Source organism: Sorghum bicolor, chromosome 3 (genome assembly GCF_000003195.3).
Source record: "Sorghum bicolor cultivar BTx623 chromosome 3, Sorghum_bicolor_NCBIv3, whole genome shotgun sequence".
NCBI classification, from domain to species: domain Eukaryota; kingdom Viridiplantae; phylum Streptophyta; class Magnoliopsida; order Poales; family Poaceae; genus Sorghum; species Sorghum bicolor.
In genome coordinates this window covers 17762309-17779628 of record NC_012872.2, presented here as the reverse complement: position 1 = coordinate 17779628, position 17320 = coordinate 17762309, and positions in this window count along the sequence as shown.

The window sequence follows — 17320 nt, the reverse complement described above, 5'->3', positions numbered from 1 at the left end:
ACATAGTACTAGCTCCCCCTTCATATATGCATCCAGTATTCGAATTACTTATTAAATGCACTTGAACCAGTTTAAGAGTCCAGAGGAGTCCGTCCTATATCTTAGTCAAGGCATAACAATTTTGCAATAATTGAAATTATGCCAAAGGATATACCACCACCAAGGTAGATAGATCACCACACAAATTTTAATTGGTATGACTATCATAACTGAGGCTTCCATGATATTTGGATGGCCATTGTTCTCAATTGATAGTTAATGGTGAGTTAAAGCACTTGTGATCTTCTAAAATTCATAATTCTTCTTTACTTCTTGTCCAATCTTGAGGTGTATTTGGTTGAGAAAACTCACAAGATATAATTTCCATTCAGTCCTCTTATCAATACCTGTAATCTTGTGAATGCTTCCAAAATAGCCCATCTAATTTAACCTCAAACTTGTTTTATTCAAATTTAGATTTTGATCTATATGACCTCTAGCAGCAACATCTCACTTTAGGTGAAGAGTAACCTTCAAACTTGTGAATTATTCAATTAAGCCAAGCACAACCACTTCTCATAAATTTTCTGTGGATAAGCTTAATCATAAGAGGGCATTAGTAACACAAGTACTAGTTTCTCATTTAGTAAGCTTTTATGTGTGGAAGGCAAATGGGTTACTAAATAGAGAATCCTCATAACATGGATTAAATCTCCCTTGATGTGTCATGCGCACTCTTTGAGTGGAATGGAAGTGTGAAGGTGCATGATTGACCAATTAAGTCCAAAGGGTAGATTTAAGCCATATTATGGTGAGTGGATAATCATAGATAAATCAATTACAAATTAGCTAGAGAGAATACATCACATGGTTTTAGAATGATGATCTTTATATAATAGCACACTCCATTTGAGAAAATATTCTCATTTAGTGAGACTACATAAATCACTTAGAGAAATGGTTAGTCTCACAACTCTAGTCATAGAGTAAATTCCCTTTTGATAAGTGCTCTAACATTTGAATTTCTCACAAACCACTATACTCATTTAAGAACTTAGGATTTCACTCTATGCCTAGGTCATGGCAATAATAATGTAATCAAATTGAAATATGCTAAGAGATACTAACAACCATTATATCATGTAGATGCCCATAAGATGAATATGAGAATTTTGGCAATCTACCATATGTCTAGATTCCAACAACTAGAGAGTTCTTGAATTGTGAATAATAGGTGCCTCTAGTTGAGCTCTCTTGAAATTCATGGTTTGAGGTCCACAGAGGAAACTCAAGTTATCTATGTTGCTTGGTGTGGATAATCTATTCAACTCTAATCATACTTTTCTTTCATGACTAGCAACCAATGAATATCTCCAAATGCTTTCTTTATCCTAAGTGACTACACAAGGCACAAAGGAGTTTAGTCCTAAAATAAATTGCACTTGAGATATAGTTGTTACCACCCTTCTTGAGATATAATGGATGAAGTGGTCTTTTCATCTTCACTTTGCTTATGTTATAGACTTCATCCATGTCTTGGACTGATGTCAGCTGCTACTATCTACATAGGTGCGGCACTGGCACTCTAAGGCATGGCACTGCTGCATTAGAGGTGTCAGCGGAATTATGTGTAACAGCATCTTGATGATATCCTTATCACTGTAACTTTGGACTTCTTTGGTCTCATATCACCAGTGTCCATTTTCTTGATATGCACCCAAGGTGGTTCCTCATTACCTACATCATGAATAAGATATTGCTCTACTAGAGAGCCATTAAAAGCATCATATGGCAAATGATTCATTTAAGCGTAAGGTACTCTAGCCACTCTTAATAATTCACAAACAAACACATATTTGTGAACTATTAAAAACTACACAAGTCAAGTGGCTAGCTAGCGAGGGTTAGGTACTAGTTACCGAGGTGAATATTGTTGACGGTCCTTAAGTACCAAATATAATCATCAAATAAATAAAGAAAAAGGATCCAAATGCAACCAACACCCAGACTTAGGGTTTTATCTGACAGAATTCCACGAGTTTTGGTGTTTGTCTATTTCTGTAGGGGGTTATCAGGAAATATGGAGCAAAGGCCCACACATCGGGTTTACATAGAGATATTAACGTGCCGTGCAATTTTCTGTCATCTAGAAGACTCCAGAAGCCACGGGAAGGAAGCGGAGGCCGAACGGGCCCAGAGGCAGGGCGCCCGCCCTCCTTCCTTGGGCGCCCGCCCTGTCCCAGAGTTGGATCAGGACTCTCTTCGGGGATTACTCTCCACCGACCTAAAGGATCAAGGATAACCGTCCAATCAATGTCGGTTTGATCCAACGGCCTAGGTTCACTTGAGGGGACTATAAAACCAGACCCCCTAGCCCCTGGAGGAGACAAGTTTTTCATAGAGTTGAGAGGAGCCCTCGAAGGAATACCTCTCCTCTAAATAAAATTTATTTTAGGCTTAGCATCCAATGTGAGTAGAATTAGATCTTCTAGTTTCTACTAGATTGAGAGATATAGAGTGGAGGTGTAGATCGGAGGAAGCCCGGCCTGTCGGTGTCTACTCAGAGGTTGTACCTGCGGGATCAAGTCTTCTAACCCGAGGCTTGCTCCTAGGATTCTTCAGTAATTTGACTTCTAAATTCTAGTAAGTTCTTGTTCTTATTGTTCTTTGGTTTATGAGTTTACTTTAATCTCTTCCGGTTGAGTATTAGAGTAATCATTGCTAGCGTAAACGTGGTGTTTAGGCTAGGGTACTCATAGATATCCCCTGACTAGCTGGACCGTGGTAGTAGCGAGGAACGTGACATTTCTAAGTTACCTTTATATCCCACATCTTGTTAGCAGGACGGGTAGGGTTTATAGGTGCGGGTCGAACATCCTTTGTGGTGTCTAGATTCCGTGAGCCTCCCCAACAAAACAGTAGATCATCCTTACCAAGGTTAGAACGAGACTACGGTTGTAGTCTTCTCTATACATCGCTCACATCGAGAAACATTCTTTGTAGCCTAAAGGGGTAGTAGCAATAGATTTGGTTAGTCAGATGCACCCTTTCTCCCAGTGGTAAAAATATAAATACGATACTTTGGATAACCTCCCGGGTGAAATGCTCACCGATATCCGTGCGCTTGCGGACCATTTCCTTGTTGCGTTACCAAATATCAACAAGCATTTTTGGCGCTGTTGCCGGGGAGAAAGACGGTTTGCTGAGATAACTTTAAGTCTTGCTATTATCTTGTATTATACTTTTATATTTTTATTCTTTTATCTTTTTATCTTTATGGATAACTTAAATTCCATACCTATTATTGAATTTTTTGCACCTTCGGTGACCAGCCATAGACCATGGGAGTCAAGAAGTCCTGCCCCTAATTATGATCTGTGCCCGGAGTTGATTACAATAGGTCAAAACCAACCCTTTTCTATAGCCGAGGTCCTATCTTTTAATCCAGAAGATAATGCACTTTTAGCTACACCTAGGGAATCTGTTAATCTTTCTATAAATTCTGGTTTAGACCTAGCCCTACAAGACCATGTCTTTTCTCGATATTTTTACATTGGTCTTTATCAGATAACCTTTGGTAGAGTCTTTCTTTCTTTATCTATTAGTAAAGGAAGGTATGTCTTCTTTTATGAACATCCTTCTTGCACTAGTCTTCATAGAAAAATCTTAGAGATAGAGAAGGAATCATCTCCCAAACGAGGAAAGGAAGTTTCAATAGCCGATTTCCAAACATTCCAATCCCATGCTTCGGTTATCGAACCCATCCTTAATAATTTCTACTATGCTCTTTCTCTTGAACCTCCCGATGATCCTATGAATCTCTCTAGACATCCCATACATAAGAGTCACCAAGACCATAAGGAGGATCGAGAAGAGCAACATCAATGGCTAGAGGGCATTAAAAATCCATGTGCTATCACCACATTTGAGATCTCCAACCCTCTTTTTCTTTCTATTTATAAAAACTTTAAAAGAGCGGTTGTTGATGCATATGTCTATAATAAATATTACAGATCTCATTGAGTTGATTGAAGGTTTCCCAAGGACAAGCTTAGTGTCCGAAAACAAGCACTTATCAGATCGTAACATGAACTTCTAATTATTTGTAACATTGCCTTGTGTATTGAGGATATAAAGATAATTGTAGAAATATTCCTTCGGGTATTCGTGTCACTAACCTTTCTAGGATTGGAGCAAGAACATCCGAGGAATGACAAGCACAAGGTATGCCCAACCAATCATCATGCAACATTGAATTAAATTCATCCAATCTTGAATTTTGCAAAATTCAAGCTTGGGGGAGTACTTTACATAAAAACATCATTTGCCATGTTGCTATGTTGGTTGTCCTTACCTTTGAGACATGCTCAATTTGTTAAATACTAATCACACTACTTCATCTCCACCTGAGTAGATCTCTATAAATGCTGTCATGCTACCTTTGTCTATTCACAAGCAAAGTGTTGGTTTGGAAGTACTCGACATACTTCCATTGGCATTTAAATTAAGTGTGGTGCTTAGGTTAAATAGCCTTCCTTAATCTAGTTAGACATGGAGTCTAGTTTGGTTACTGAACTAAAAACTGCTTGAGTAGGCATTGGTATATTTTGTCGGACTCACCCCTGCAGGAAAACTTTCAATATCAACCTGGGAAGTCCTGAGATACAAACTCATTGGAGATAAAGGAGACACATGAAGTTTAACAATTTGCACAAGTAAGACATAGCTCATTCATCATAGAGAGATGATCCATGGAACGAGACAAAGAGTACCACAAACACGATGCATAAACGCTAAGAATGGGAAGCTTCCACAAGGTGATACTATACCATCACTCTTCAATTAAGGTTAGAAAAGAACAAATACACTTTTGGTTCTGTTGGTGTTTTCCGCCAACAGGGCCCATGCACTTGATTTCTGCCTTGTCTCTATGAACAGGTACACTTCAAGAAAAACATGGAGGAGTTTTACAACTCCTAGACTCCACCAAGTGAAGAACCTAGATCTACGAGCATAAACACACTGGAGATAGTGGACACTCAGGCAATCACTGCCCTAAGATGCTTGAGGACGTAAACTACATCAACAACAACAACTACTACTACAACCGTCCTCAACAAAATCAAGACTTCATGGTGATAGAGACTGGTACTGATGAGAGGGCACCCATCATCCTAGGGAGGCCATTCCTGAACACCTCGGGAGCTGTCATCTACGCTAGTGCTGCCAAGATCAATTTCTACATCAAGGGGAGGAAGGAGATATTTACCTTCAAGAACAAGACTACACAAATCTCAGAGCAATCCCGACATGAACTAAGGAAGAGGACCAATAGGAGGAACAGGAACAAGCAAATGTGGACCGAGACAGCTAAGATGGTCACTGCAGCTCAAGGAGGTCAAAATCGTCGACTTAAGTCACCATTCCTGATTAAGAAGGACGACCCTGGTGTTCCAAGCATTGAGTGCACAATCAATGGATACTCTTTTCAAAAGACACTCTACGACACTGGATCTGACGACAATATAATGGCCACAGTTACTTATCAGCTCCTGCATGGAACCATGCCTCTACAACCAATATATATTCAGCTCCAGATGATTTTCAGGTCATTGACATGGGAGAAGACGAGTACGATCCACCTATCATCCTTGGAAGACCGTTCCTCAACACTATCAAAGTTATCATCTATATTGGAAACAGAGAAGTCCACATACACTTCTCCTCTGAGAAGGTATACCGCTGTTTTACTGACCCTAACTATATAGTTGAAAACTCTAAGCAGCTCAGGACAACAAGAAGACAACGCAACCGCAACCAGAGGAGGCAAATCATCAAGGATGGATAGGTAGACTATGAAGGAGAAGTGATAAGGTCTGAAGATATACAGCTTGAACAGAACTGTCCTGAGAAGACCGTAGCACCGAGTCAGGTGTGGAGAGAGAAGATAGTTATACACGAAGAGGAGGCGCCGCCGAAACCACCGACTACGCCGTCCAGCGAATCCCAGGACGACTGAGAAAACGGAGAGTCCCGTTCGGAGAACTTAAAAACACCGAACGCCTTGCCAAGAGGTAAACTTGGTAGTTATCGTTTTCCTTTCAATAATTTGCTTAGTTAATCAGGTTCATGCTATCTTGAAAATAAAATAAAAATATTAAAAATAGTAAGCCCCATGTGAGTATGCTCATGGCATAAAACCCATAGGTACATTCACTGTGGTGGCATAAAATAAATATATTTTCATCTTATAATAAAAATATAAATAATAAGTGCATGATCCTGCTAAATAAAATTTATTAGGAGGAAGCTCAATATGATAAAAGCAAAGAGAATTTATGCTAACACTTAACCAGTTCCACAAAGCTTTGTTGTCTATTTGAGCTACACAGAATTCAAGGATCAAAGAAGACTAGCAGACGGAGGACATCCTAATCGCTGTCAGGGTGCTGCCAACATTCAAATACAACTCCGTCACCTGCTAGCTACATAAGAAGAAATTACGTCAAAATCTAGCTTGGGGGAGAGCACCCCCATTTATCCAGCTAAGTGTTTCTACTCGCGTTTATACTTTACTCAAATAATAAAAAGATGAATAATCATAAAAAACCCAAACAAAGATTTTGTGCTTTTATATATATCTTTGCTTAGTTTTTTTTAATAAATAAAGTTTGCTATGAACCCTTATGATAAGCTCTCACATGGAAATGATGAATAGTTGCTCTGCCATGACTACTTAAAATTGAAATCTCTCTCAAGTTTAGGCATAATTATTATAATTTAAACCTGCTCTAAACCTGAACTTGTGGGAAGAGTACTTGATCTAAAGTCTAAGCCGTTAACGGATATGATATGGGAAGGTTGAGCTGATGTTTATCTATTCCTAGAGATGCTAGAATTATGGAGAATTTTATCTTTGAAAATCTTTAAAATAACACTTGATGAGTTCCTGTATGATGAGAGTTTAAAATCCTACCACAGCCATATATACATGCTTATTAGACTTTGAGCCACACATTTACTTTTTACTGCTTATGAGCATTGAGTGTAGTCAAGCTGTGTAGACCCTTAGGAGCTTGTCATGTGGTTAAAATCAAGATTCACTTGCACGTTCACTCACACATGTTTCTTCTACTCCGGAAGTACGCATCCACATACATCCACTCAATTCCATCTCCAGATTCACCTACAATTATTCTACTCCTAATCTAGGAGAGAATAGCCAAAAACATTCTCCTATTTTTATTTTTCTCTGTGAAATAAATGCTCGAGTTATCTTGGTTACTACCACTTGCTATATTATTTTAGGAGATGAGTGCTCTCTAAAAAAAGAAGAAAAAGGGAAAAATACGAGGAAATAAAAAGGGGCAAGTGCCTGGAACCTCAAAGAAAAGAAAAAGTGAGACGAGAGGTAAAAATGGACAAGTGTCCGACAGTAGAATTAGGGGAACAAGATACCCACCTGAGAGAGAAAGAAAAAGAAAATATAGAGCATCTCATTCTCCTCAAAAAGCTTCAAAGTGCAAGAAAGGTATGTATCCCCTTAAAAGAGCAAAAATAGAATTAGACTTTCACCATTGTTATCACCATCATCACCATACACCATTCACTCACCACACATGCACATCTTGATTTGACTTATTGAATTGTTTCTCTAGATCCATGGTTTGACTATGCAATAAATGTCTTGTAAGTATGTATTAGCTGTCTCCTACCTATGAGCTCCAGATATCAAAACCTTATTAGAGTAGGGTGAGAGAGAAGGCAATATCACTATGCCTCATACCAAAAATACCACATATTTTGAGAGAAGGCATATACCATTATTGCCTTGGTAAGGATCCAGAAATACCACAAAAGAGAGATTTGAGAGAATCATATAAGGAATCTCTGAGTTTTATTTGAAAATCTACAAAAACTCCAGAGCTATAGATGATCAAAGAACAAGAGACATGGCACTTAACTTGACCGTTCTATCTTTTAACTGCTCAAGACACAAGTGACGGTTGCAAGCCCCATGGTGAAAGGTAAAATGAGTAAGTTTTAAGTTTTAACAAGTTTACTCTAAACTCAGAGATGAGATCATGCTTGAATGCATGTGTACTTTTAAAGCATAAAACCACTGCAGAAACTCTTGAGTTCAAACTTGCTCAGGGACGAGCAAGAGGTAAGCTTGGGGAGTTGTTGACGGTCCTTAAGTACCAAATATAATCATCAAATAAATAAAGAAAAAGGATCCAAATGCAACCAACACCCAGACTTAGGGTTTTATCTGACAGAATTCCACGAGTTTTGGTGTTTGTCTATTTCTGCAGGGGGTTATCAGGAAATATGGAGGAAAGGCCCACACGTCGGGTTTACATAGAGATATTAATGTGCCGCGTAATTTTCTGTCATCTAGAAGACTCCAGAAGCCACAGGAAGGAAGCGGAGGCCGAACGGGCCCAGAGGCAGGGCACCCGCCCTCCTTCCTTGGGCGCCCGCCCTGTCCTAGAGTTCGATCAGGACTCTCTTTGGGGATTACTCTCCATTGACCTAAAGGATCAAGGATAACCGTCCAATCAATGTCGGTTTGATCCGACGGCCCAGGTTCACTTGAGGGGACTATAAAACCAGACCCCTTGGCCCCTGGAGGAGACAAGTTTAATTTTCATAGAGTTGAGAGGAGCCCTCGAAGGAATACCTCTCCTCTAAATAAAATTTATTTTAGGCTTAGCATCCAATGTGAGTAGAATTAGATCTTCTAGTTTCTACTAGATTGAGAGATATAGAGTGGAGGTGTAGATAGGAGGAAGCCCGGCCTGTCGGTGTCTACTCCGAGGTTGTACCTGCGGGATCAAGTCTTCTAACCCAAGGCTTGCTCCTAGGATTCTTCAGTAATTCGACTTCAAAATTCTAGTAAGTTCTTGTTCTTATTGTTCTTTGGTTTATGAGTTTACTTTAATCTCTTCTGGTTGAGTATTAGAGTAATCATTGCTAGCGTAAACGTGGTGTTTAGGCTAGGGTACTCATAGATATCCCCTGACTAGCTGGACCGTGGTAGTAGCGAGGAACGTGACATTTCTAAGTTACCTTTGTATCCCACATCTTGTTAGCAGGACGGGTAGGGTTTATAGGTGCGGGTCGAACATCCTTTGTGGTGTCTAGATTCCGTGAGCCTCCCCAACAGAACAGTAGATCATCCTTACCAAGGTTAGAACGAGACTACGGTTGCAGTCTTCTCTATACATCGCTCACATCGAGAAACATTCTTTGTAGCCTAAAGGGGTAGTGGCAATAGATTTGGTTAGTCAGATGCACCCTTTCTCCCAGTGGTAAAAATATAAATACGATACTCTGGATAACCTCCCGGTGAAATGCTCACCGATATCCGTGCGCTTGCGGACCATTTCCTTATTGCGTTACCAAATATCAAGAAATATGAAGTTTGAAATATTTCCATTGATTCATGTTTAGGTCAATCATATAAGAAAATACAATATGAATCGATTGATAGCTTGAGTAAATGTTTTCAATCAACTTGCTCAAGCACCCCAAAACTTCATATCACCTTCAAGTACCTACAATACTCATCAAGCATAGCTTGGTACCCAAATTTTGTTGGGTCCATCAAGGTTAGTCACAAGAGACTTAGGCACCCAAATGGCCTTTGTGCTAGCACGTGGTGAACCAATCACCTTCCTCGCACAAGTGTCATTTTTAGGCCTCCTAAGCACACTTGAATGAATTGATGAGTTGAGCTTAGGAGTGTTACCATTGGGACAATCCATACTTAGATGTCCCTTTCCTCGGCAAGTGTAGCAAGTGTGATGTTTGTTCTTGCAAGACATATTCTTATCTTGCTTCTTGTTTGCTACCTTGTTGACAAGCCTCTTCCTTGATGATGCCAAGCCTTCATCCTTCATGTAGGGGCATGATGCAATTTCATGACCCTTCGTATTACATCCATAACACTTCCTCTTGCTTCTTCTTATCTTCATGTTTGGAAGTGTTGCTGGGTCATTAGCCTTGTTGGAACACATAGAGGCATTGTGTCCCATGTTGGAGCACTTGACATGAGCCATTTTGTTCTTCTCTTGGATCTTGCTCATGCCCTTCTCTTCTTTCTTCAGAGTGCAATCTCTAACATGGTGACCCTCTTTCTTGCACTTGAAGCAAGTGATAAGAGTCTTCTTTGGTTGACATTGCACCTTTGTGACCTTGGGGACTTTCCTGTTCTGTCAAGGTGCAGCACCGCCGCACTTGGATGCGGCACTACCACATTCTTGAACCCTCACAGCCTTGAGCACAATTGCTGCATTTTGGACAGACTGCACATTTCTAGCTTGTCCCTTGACTTTGCCATTGTTTGACTTGTGGCCTTCTAGATGGAGCTTGATGCATGCATTGGTTGATCCCTTCTCAAGCTTCTTCACCATGTCTTCACGGTTATCTTGAGATGGTTGAGCATTGCACTTACCCTTCCATTGAATCAAATCCCTTCTTTAGCCTCTCAACCTCTTCCTTGAGCAATTCATTTTCTTTTGTAATAGAGTCATCAGAAGATTTTACAAGTACATGCTCAACGGAAGGTTGACTTGCTTGAGAGCAACAATTGTTAGCACATGATAAAATATATGGAACTTGTGTGCATGTGCACTTGTGATTGTGAGGTTAATATGATTTTACCGATGTTACCACAACCTCATCACCTATTTCTAGCATGAGATGAGAATCAACAAGCTTTTCATGAGAGCACAAGAGCTCATCATGACTTTCTTGCAAAGTCTCATTTTTGCTAGTGAGACTCTCCACTTTGTCCTTGAGCATATCATTCTCATCTTCTAATTGAGCAACACAAGATAGAGAGTTAATAGTACGAGTTTGCTCAATTGACAAGTTTTCATACCTTTTGACCAAACTAGCATGAGAACACTTAAGTTTTTCATGCTCTTTCACTACAAGAAATACATGGCTTTTTAACGTTTACTTATGTTACAATATATGGAATTTATGTTACAAATTGAGATTTGTGACATCAAGTTGACAAAAATCAAAACGTGGAAAAGCCCGCGTCATAAAATGATTATGTGACATTTGTTTGGTTCATGTCACAAGCATATTACATTGGTTTATTGTCACAAAATCGTAGACCTTGCCACGTGGCAGCTGACATGGCATGAGAAAAATGTCACAAAATGAGTTTTGGCCTACTAAAGCCCACATAGCTCATGGGCCTGAAATCTATTTAGAGTGGTGTTAGCTGGTTCATTATTTCTAGTTATAGCCCATATAAATTTCGAGCCCACAACAATTCAGCCCATATAATTTTTTTTTGTCCTCACAATGTAGCCCACTGTTTCAGCCCACATATTTCAGGTTATTTTTTTCCAAGCCCATAAAATTCAGCCCATGCTTTGCTTTCAGCCCATAAAATTTAGTCCACAAATTCAGCCCATTTTGTTTCCAACCCACAAAATTCAGCCCACACAGTTCATCCCACACAATTCAGCCCATATATAATATTTCATCACATACAATTGTGTCCACATAATTTTTCAATACATACCAAATCAGATTCAAATTCAATACCATTACATCCATCCACCAAATCATTACATCAGATAAGAAGTCTCAAATTTCAACTTGCTGGAACATAAGTGCAGCAGCAACACAGCTGCAGTAGCAGCGCGACACCGACGCACTAGCAGCACATCAGCCAAAATTTGGTCAACTTCTCCAAGCATTTGATCTTTTTGATGACAAACTCATCTTGCTCGTGGAGTTTTTCTTCTTGATCTTCAATTTTCTCTATGAGCTTGAGCACCATCAACTTGTCTTTCTTGCTTAGGCGTGCAAGATGTTGATCGATCTCATCATCATCACTTTCATCTTCACTCTCACTCTCACTTTCACTTTCACTCTCACTCTCACTTGCCTCATTCTTCTCTTTCTTAGCCATGAGACCCACATGAGAAGTGACATAGAGAGTTGAGCTTTTCAGTGAGGTGGATTCATCATTTGGCCTCCATCGATCACAATCTTCTTCTTCCTTCAAAATGTTAGTCTCACAAGAACAAGAGGAAGTAGAAGTACCACATGTAAAAACATTATTCTCACCAAGCATTCATCACTTTCCGATGAGTCATATGTTCATGAGGAAGTGGATGTGACATGATCACTTTGACCATTTGACACAATCACTCGAGGCTCGTCACTTGTTGGTGAAGTTGAGCACTCCTCAAGTGGTTCCTCCAATGAGAGGTACCTCTCATCATATTTGGACTTATCATATCTTTCTTTGAGTGTAGTCCAAATAAGATGAGCATCCATAAGTGGTTCACCATCTCCAAATATGACGGTATCAAAAGCATCTTCACTCAAAGCACTAAATAAGATATTAGTAGCTTGAGCATTGTGTTGTAAGCATTTCACTTCCTTTCTAGGATAGGTAGTCCAAATCATCACTAGGAGGTGAAATGCTCACATCTACAATCCGCAAGATATGAGGACCCATGGCCCTAAAAACATCAAGCACACTAATGGACCAAGATGCATAATTTGAACCATCTAAAAGTAGAAGTTCTATAGATACCACCTCACTTGTCGACATCGTCTCTCAAGGCGGTTAAGCCCGAAATTGAGAGCCTAGCTCCGATACCACTTGTAAGGACCTTGATGTCGCCTAGAGGGGGGTGAATAGGCGTATCTAAAAATTTCTACACAACTCAAAGTCACTTGTCAGCAACAGTCGGAAGTGATGACAGTTTAGGTCGGAACTTCCGACGTCGTTAGAAGTTCCAACGCAAACTGTCAGAAGTTCCGACGCATATGGGAAATGAACTACAAGTGCTTAAATGAACTTTGTGAAGCCAATAACTTACAACCCCACTTCCTAGTGGTAAGATAAAGTTATCCAAGTGCTTCCTTGACCTTAGAGAGCCACCAATTTGTAGATCGGGACCAAACCCTAGAATCACAAATAAACAAGTAGAGAGCAACACAAATAGCAAGAACACAAAGCGACAAGGTATTTATCCCGTGGTTCAGCTTGCCAGCAAGGCTTGACTATGTACACATTGTCACAGGCTTTTTGGGTCTCTTTCAACCCTATCCTCGTTCTCAAGTCAAGAGAGCAATCTCTTGAGATGAGGGCTGATTTGACTAGATGATTTGAGTGATTACAAACATCCCGAGGCTACCACATAAGTTGGAAGCTCCATAGGCAACGCCTAGCCGGCTAGGAGCCTTGCTCCAAGAGTAACAAATACAAATCCAACCGGCTTGACAAAGAAATCAAGTGCTCAAGCTTTGCTTTCATGTTTCTCTCACCAAGAATCCTTCTCTCACTCCACCCTTTGCAAGATTTGAAGTTAGGAGCAAAGGGGATAGAAGAGAGGAGCTTTTGGGAGCGAGAGAGGTGCTCTTCTAAAGGTTTGGTCGAGTGAATAAGTTGGCCAACGGTTAGAGGTGTCGAGAAAGCAATTTATACAAGAAGCTGAAAACTAACCGTTCAGATCTAAGTCGGAAGTTCTGACGTGGATCTCGGGACTTCTGACATACACTGAAAACACTGTTCACCTTAGTCAGAAGTCTGCACAAAACCAGTCAACGTCATCAGTTCTGACACACGTCATCAGTTCCGACGCGTCATCAGTTTTGACACACGTCATCACTTCCGACATGCGTCATCAGTTCCGACGTATGTCGGGACTTCCGACGCAAGCGCGAGCAGAGGTAGCAAGAGGGCCAGGTGTCGGGACTTCCGACGAATGTCATCACTTTCGACATACGTCATCAGTTCCGACGTACGTTGGGACTTCCGACACCCCAAGTCATACAAAACTATTCTACGTGCTCGTGAAGTGCTAGAGTGTCTCTCTTTTGATTTAGTTTTAATACTTGAGCACTCTATCTTCCTCGGACCAACTAAATTTGCATCCCTCTTTATAGTACGGCATATCTTAAACTCAAGATCAAAAGTATATAACCATTTAACCACTTGAGTCTTTAGTGTCTTCATATGCCACTTCTCACTATCACTTCATTAGGAATGCAATTAACTTTGTCTCCTCTCTTTGAGTAAATATAGCTTGAGCATGTGACTTGAATCATTTCAACACATGTGAGTTCAATCCATGGCTTCAAGTCACTTCCACAAATGATTTGATCCTTAACAACATATGACTCCTCATAGCTCATTTAGTACCTCAACTCAATGCAGGTACTCTCTTCTTCACCTTAGCCATGGTACCTTGGCATACAAGCCATTGCTTTCCCTTCACCTTTGCTTAGTCCCTCGAAGCCCTTTCCTTGCTATCTTCACCCTATCGAGCCATACTCAAGTCACAACATGTTAAGCATCCATTGGAAAACCATTTCTTTAATATTGTGATCCTTGCTTGAATATCTTCTTGATATGAGTGTTGATATCAATCAAGCTTCAGTTTATAACAATACACAACTTTGGTCTTCATTTGAACATTATGTGAAATACCATCAAGTTTGCTTTCTTGTTGAACCTTTGATACACTTAGCAAACTTGTTAGACCTTTAACTGTGTTGTCATTCAATTCACCAAAACCCACTAAAGGGCTAGATGCACTCACACTTCTGTTCTAAGGTTGTTAATGGTGATTTTGACTAAGTGCGACATTTTCGCTATCAACTCCATCCAACACCATCAAGTATTTGCAGCAGGCATCATAAGGAGGGGGCGCATGGAGAAACCACCTTGCTCGTTGACAAGAAGGCCCATCACGGCCATGGGGGCTGCACCAGCCCCTTCGCTGGGGATTCCGGGACTTGACTGACAACCGCCCCATGAATGCTCCCCAGCCAACTTAAGTTGTGACGTCACCTTGCTGAAATGATTGTTGTTTCATAACTAGTCAGGAACATCCTAGGATTGGATTGACCATTAAAGCATAAAAGTCGTTGCTTGTAATTAGGTCGCCAAGGGTACTGTTGTAGATGCAATAAAAGTGATGAAGTGTGATTATACATTGGAAGCCCCTATGTTTGCTATTGGGCTTCGAGGATGCAAATGGACGAAGCCTTCGTAATCTTGTTCTATGCAATGTTGTTTGCACACTGAAGATGTTGAATCTCTCTGTAGAGCCTATTTCGCGTATCTTCAGCTTATTTGAGTGAATTGTACAATCTTTCTGGCCTATTCTTGGTTGTGGCCTCTTGCAATAGCTATTGTTTTTGCTAGTCCCTGATTTCTTGGTTATATGCTTCTAACTTTTTGAGGGCCTTGGCATATGCATAATTTTTTGTGTCTTCATCTTTGCCGGACAAGGGATCTTCCATGTATCTTTTGGGGGTTTGGGCTCACTAGCAATTTTTATTGGTTTCATCCAAAGGGTGAATAGGTGCAATGGTGTTCTCCTTTGTGGCCTCAGCCGCCTTGAGGACTTCGCTGCTTTGGTTGTTGTCTTTGTGCCCCTTCCTGGTGCCATAGGAAAGTTCGAGCAACAACTATGGGTGTGTGCCAATGTAATTCTAGACCAAAGTCTATGAACACTGGGTTTTGATGAACTATGAAAACCATTTATTTGGGAAAAATAGTGTAATCACTATTTTTCCTCCTCTTACACTGTTGCTCTAGGTCACTATTTATAGGGCTTGTATTACATTACAAAGACCGTCATACCCCCACACTTGCTACAGATGCTGAGGATATTCCCCTACATGGAGGCTTTTGGCCAATTCTGCCATACAAGAAAAAGGGACCCCAAACATCTCGGTTGAGGGGACCAGCAAGCCCTTAGCAATTGTCATGGCCTTCGCTATCGGATCCCTCCTCAACTGCTTTGTACCCTTCGCTCTTCATTGTGGCCTTCTCTAGTGACTTGTTCCGGCCTCCTATCACTACCATATTTGGCTCCGACAATGGGCAATCGACAGTGATACGGGCAGCCTCATCAGCGTCGATCTTAAGACTGATAAAGGGTAGATTTGACATCACTGCTGAGTGGGAACCCCCTACCATTACCTAATTTGGCTCTGACAGTGGGCAATCGGCAATGATGGGGCAACACATGTGAGTGTACAGCTGGCACTATTCTTTTAACTACATAATTTCAAATCTTATATTTTATATTTGACACTCCAAACGATTACAAATGAAAAATTTGTTAACTGCAAAGATGTCCATCTCATTGAACACAACAACTGTGATGTTGAATTCATCTCCATTTGAAATCGTTAATCCTCTCAAATTCGACTTGAGAACGTATATTGCATATTTGGACTTGTAAACCATCCCAAATGAACAAGTTGTCAACTACAAAGTTTTAGATCTCTTTAAACTCTGTAATTATGATACAAAGTTTATATTAGTCTCATCTCATGAAAAAAGTTAAGATTTTTTTTTGTATAGAACAGGTTATCACTGCTGGTTTATGGCTACAAATTGACAGTGATAGTCCACCTATCAATGTCGAGTGTGCTATCACTGTCGGTTGAAGTGACAAAGTAGTAGTGATATACTTATTGTTGTCGGCTCCATCATAACATGTAGTAATGGTTTGGCAACGATTACTTATCTGGCGTATACAGTGATCTCCCAAGGTAAAATCTCTATGCCAGCAGCGCCTTGGCTGATTTTAATGATGCCCCCTAAGGTGTTCCAAGGGAACCTGCAAAGACCGCGAGGGGAATATGAACTTGGCAACATGGGACGGCAGTTACATGGAGATGGGCGCTTAGATTATCTCCAACAGGCTAGGCATAAGGGCACCCAAACCCAAGATGTGTGCCCTAGACTGAGAAAACAGGGTCTAACAGAGTACCGAAAGACTCAAAAATGAGCGTCCTCTTTCCTTGGCCATTTTAGATTCATTTTTGCATTCCATATTGGAGAAAGCAAGAAATAGTTGGAGATAGTCATAGGTGAGGAGGCCCCGCTCATTATGGGAGACGATAACATGTTTCATGAGAGTGTCATGCACATTAAATAGGATGTCACATAAGCAAAATTGCTGACTTGGCAGGGTCATTAAATGAAGGAGTTTCATCATATGAGAGAGGAGTTTCATCCCCATGAAACTCTTGTGGCTCGGTTACCTAGTTTACAGTCTTGATAACGGTGTCATGAAACTATACATTGAGACTGATCTAACGGTCTGAAAAAGAGCATCAAATCATTAATTAGATTATAAAGTACATGCATGGGCAGTTATGACGCGGTTGTCCCCTGAAATAAGCTAGCAGCTCCCACGACTCTCTTGACACAGCACATGCGTGCGTCCGTATCTCGATGAAAAATGACACTACGGCTTAACCGATTATTCTGAATTCTTGGTATACTATGCGACTTCATGCTCTCGCTAACCAAGGCCTCGTTTAGATACGA